This window comes from Coturnix japonica, chromosome 1 (assembly GCF_054131305.1).
Source record: "Coturnix japonica strain WE chromosome 1, WE-NBRP24, whole genome shotgun sequence".
In the NCBI taxonomy this organism is placed as follows: Eukaryota; Metazoa; Chordata; class Aves; order Galliformes; family Phasianidae; genus Coturnix; species Coturnix japonica.
This window is the reverse complement of record NC_140663.1, coordinates 60,515,726-60,520,319: the sequence shown is the minus strand read 5'-3', so window position 1 is coordinate 60,520,319 and position 4,594 is coordinate 60,515,726. Positions and strand designations below refer to the sequence as shown.

At 41.9% G+C, this 4,594-nt stretch overlaps 1 long non-coding RNA gene across 1 annotated transcript in view; it reads left to right on the top strand.

Moving 5' to 3' along the window:
• The window catches only part of LOC107316952 (uncharacterized), a 4,886-nt gene extending 1,056 nt beyond the window's left edge, over positions 1–3,830 (top strand). Inside the window, exons 2-3 of the long non-coding RNA XR_001556648.3 lie at positions 2,475–2,677; positions 2,772–3,830. This is a non-coding gene — a long non-coding RNA (uncharacterized LOC107316952). The remainder of the gene's footprint in view (positions 1–2,474; positions 2,678–2,771) is intronic.
• Positions 3,831–4,594: the final 764 nt, after the last annotated feature.

The window sequence follows — 4,594 nt, the reverse complement described above, 5'->3', positions numbered from 1 at the left end:
TAATCCATACCAGAGAAGTTTCATTGTTAATTATATTGGCTGGAGAGTTTTTATGTACACCAGAGATTCCTATGCCCTGCACTGACTTCCTGACAGGAAACATCATCTGCTAAACTTCCTGCCTGCCACAGCAGAGAAAAAGAAGGGAATAAACATTTATTTATCAGGGCCACTAAGTGACATCTGTGGGGAACTGCTCCCTACCGGACAGGAAGAACGGTGAAAAACAGAGAAAAGGGATGAGAAGAGACAAGTACAGAGAGGATGGCAAGTTCAAAACAAATGGTATCTGTAAAAACAAATTGCTTGGATACCTTTTCATTTTCTAATGTGGTACAAGGATTGCATGATACCAGCATGTTTTTGTAGATTTTCCTGTACTTTCTGAAGACATCAGCCAGTTAAACAAATTATGGTTTTTGAAGCCCACAGAAGTATTCATGTTTTAAAGGAAAAATATAGACTTATCAAACACCTCATAAGCTGAATGGTCAGATGTGCCAGGTCATGTGTCTGTCTCTCTTTATAGAGGAAGGACAGAAGTTGAAAGCCCAGTGCATCAAAAAGCTATTTCTCTTGCAAATGCACACATAAATGCAGCAGTTTTGTCTAACTGTTAACAGAAGCTGTGCTGGCTTTTCATCTCCCTCAGCTCATTCTCACGTCAACTGCTAATGTAGCAAGTTATATTGAATTGATTTTCGTCAAAGTTTGCTGATCAGGATCCAGACTTTCAAGCTGGCAGGAAGCCTTGAGTTTGGATTTGTCCTAAGCATGAGGAAGGCTGGGATATTTTGAATAAACATGGGCTCCCTTGTTACAGTGCCAATTTGTCATCTAAATATGAAAAGTGTATTTATGGGTAGTAAATGCCAAAACACTAAAAGCTCGGAGACCCCAGAGAACCCTGCCAAGAGTCAGCTCCCCAGTCTTGTGAGCCTTAGCAGCAAAGCGGAGAAAACCCCCGGCTAGTATTTGCATTTCAAAAGCATTAACAGTTAATTTAATAATATTTGTAATGCATTCAATGCATAAGCTGCAGTGAATTTTAACATTCTTATGCCTAGGTAAACCTGAGCTCCCTAAAGGACTGATGATGTGAATTAAAGGCCTCAGCAATGCAGATACTTACATGGAGTAGCAGACTGCTGGGGGCAGTACCTCAGTCCTGCTGCCCACCATCTACTTGCAGCACCAGGCTGGTGTGGGCTGCAGCCTCCAACAAAAGAGAGTTCCAAGTATGTGAGGTAGCTCTAACTGCTGTCTAGGAAGAGTAAGATGAATTCCCTCTTCAGGGGAAGTAGCCATACTCTCACTCTCCTAGGGACTTAAGGAAAAGCAAGGCCGGCTTTCAGTGACTTCTCTTTGCAGTTCCCATCTGCCCATACCCTGCAGATGCTCTATTCACCTCATTACCACACCATTGCCTCTCATCACTGGGGCAACAGAAGACATCTGTACCTGTAGTGCCAGAGCTGACTCTGCTGTTGCCAAACACAATGAAGTCATTCTGAAGGTCGAACACTCACACTGACATAGGTACTGTTCGCATAGCAATACAAGTAGTTTCGCCCCAATATCACCATTGCAGCAGGCATAGGCTGTGGTTGCTCTAGGTCTCTGCTGTCATCCTGTCAGCCAGAAAACTGATTTTAACTGCAAGGAGCAGCATGGCTGGGTCTGGAGCAAGGACAGAAATAGGGCTCTGTACCTAGCCAGTGTGTCTTCTCTCACTTCAGTGCTGAAGAGCCTGTGACTGAGATCGTGGTCAGCTCCAAAGCATGTTCTGTTTCTCCTGCAAGCATCAGTTGCAGAAAAGTGACTGCATGTCCCTAAGTGGTGTGGGAGCCACCCTCACTCACAGCCAGGGATACAGCTCAAGACCTGGAATACACCACTGTGTTGCTGGACACTGACCAGCCTACTCCCGAGAGGGGTGAGCAGTAATTCATGCCAAAAACTGTACTAAATCTGGGATGTGCCAAGCACACACAAGAGGAAGCTGTACATCCAGCACTTCATGGCATGTTGCCTATTAGCAGAAGATCAAAGGTGACATTTTTTGTTAACACCCCAGAAATAGTCAGATGTGAGAAAACACTGTACTGTTTCCTGAAAACCCAGTTTTGCTCCTTACCTTCTCCAAGACACCATGATGTGTGTTTTTAGCTGTGCAAGCTCTTTCCTGGCAAAATGCAGCTGCATGGGACCCCCCTCCAGCCATCAGCCTCCAAATACCTCTATTTTTATTTACCCATAAAACAGCAGATCCACACTATTGCTCTGCTTACCTAACAAAAGTGACTTTTCCTTTGGGGGTAAAGAAACAAAATGGCTTTCCTTTGGAAAAGTGACTTTTCCTCTGTCAAAGCAGCAGAGAACAAACCGGTTTTGGTACATGATTCCTCTGGGGTTTTGCTATTGCTGCTAATCACCTTATTTTATTTTATCTTGCCGCTGCTGCTCTTCTCCAGAAGCTGCCGAGGCACACGTAGCTGCTATTTGTCAGCAATGGCAACTATCTGATCTTCTCACTGGTGAGCATGAGGTGGAGGATTCGTCTACCTGGGGAAACCTAGGATGTTTGAACATTCATCCATCCTAAAGAATAGCCAAGCTCAGCTACAGAGGTTATCAGCCATGGCTTTCACAGTGTGTCTGACCTGGTCCTGCAACAGTAAGTCTCTGACTGGTGTGATGTAAGATCTAGCTCCCCTTTCTCTTCTGGCTTCTTAACTATTCAAATAGTAAAGTTTTTCCTTCTCTTGCAGGTCACTGCTGCAGCCTTCATATGCTTGGGACAAAACAGTCATACTCCTCCTGATGTGAGACTGCAGACCAGTCTAAAATCCCAGTTCAGCACAATAGACCTCTCAGCCCAGCTCACAGGCACTTTCATAGTATTCCTGAAGCAAACTATTCTTTCTCTTTCTTTTCACACGGGGAAAGGCTTGCTCTCACAAGCACTTCAAAACCTTATTTCATAACCTCATTTATTAAGCTCATTGAATAAGCACAGCACAAAGACTTCACTATGAACTTTCCCTAATGCAGAGCAATAATTTCATGCAGTCAGTAGCCACAGCTAAGGCACCTCATGTTCCTCGCAATCATCAAGCAAGAACAGTTCTCTGCTGTGGGGCAGAGTCCTGTTTCACTTTGACCAGAATCCTACTTCACTTCTAATACAAAACTGTGGAAGAGAGAAGGGAGAAGTTTTTCTGATGTAGAACATCTGTTTCAACTCACTGATTCATGTGGGACACCCAAAAACCAACACAATGGTGCTTTGTTACAGATGCTATAACACAGAATGTTAAAAGCAGCCACAACATTACATTAGCATCTCAAAGCTTCTACCAGGAACCAGAGCAATGTGGTAAGCAGAATGGTAAAACACACAAGAGATAAACTCTTCCCTGAATGAATGACAAACTAAGTTTGCAAAGTAGACAAAATGGGGAGTTCTGGTGTTTAACTGGAAAGCTACTGAGGCAGAGTGAAGAAGCGATTTCCACAGGAAAGTAGGTAATGTAAGTAATGGGGCTCTATGTCTTCAAACAATGTTGCTCTCAAGGACAACAGTATATCAGTACCATGATCCTGATCTTATTTCATTCCAAGGAACCCCTAAACATAGGAGGTCAAGAAGTAGCTCATATTCTTGGCTAGGTGAGCATTAGAACACGATGACAAATCTAAATGCTGATGAAAAATTGCCAGAGGCCCATAAAGCTGCCAAAGTACAGTAGGCAGGTTTTCACATGATTACAACTCTTTCTTTCTCAAATGCCCAACCTGATTGACCAATTAAAGTATTTAATGCTCTCAGAAAGAGTCTGTCATTAACTGTAATTTGTTCTAGTCTCACCAGTTCTTTCATGGCTGCTTCTGGTGAAAGGACCATTATATATAACCATTTCAATCTCCATATTATAATGTGAATTTTTTGATAGTTTGCTATAAATAGGATTGATTCATAAGGAGAGTAATGAATTCGTTGCCAGTCCTTTACCAACTACTTAATGACTGTCAAGATACATTAAACATCCTTAGCTGTACACTGGGGCCTGAGCTTATTCTTGGCTAGTGTATCTGACTGTATCAAGAAACCTGCACTCAGTGCATTAATGTTAAGTGAAAAATACTCTCAGTAACTATGAATAATTTTTAGAGTGCTTTATTTCCTCATAAATATTGACACTGATCATTATAAATGCCTTCCGAAAGAGGTGACCAGATTGATTACACAATCTATCATCATTAAACATAGAGAGAAAATGAAAAAAGGAAAGAAAGAAAGAAAAAGAGAAAAGGAAAAAAAAAGAAATAGGAAAAAAAAACCATTAAAAAATCCCAATCATACTTTTACCAAGGCTCTCCTGGTATTCTCATCTAAAAGAGCTTGTCACAGTGGTAGGCCCTGTACAAATTAAAGACACTTTTGAAGCTGTAATGTATTTAGACTAGCTGGTTAGTGAGATAGTATAAAGCCGTTTGTACTAAATCTCTCAAATCTCTCTTTCATGCCATGTCCATATGTCAGTGTAGTTAGCAGACTGTGCCTACAACCACACCTAATTTGAGAATACAG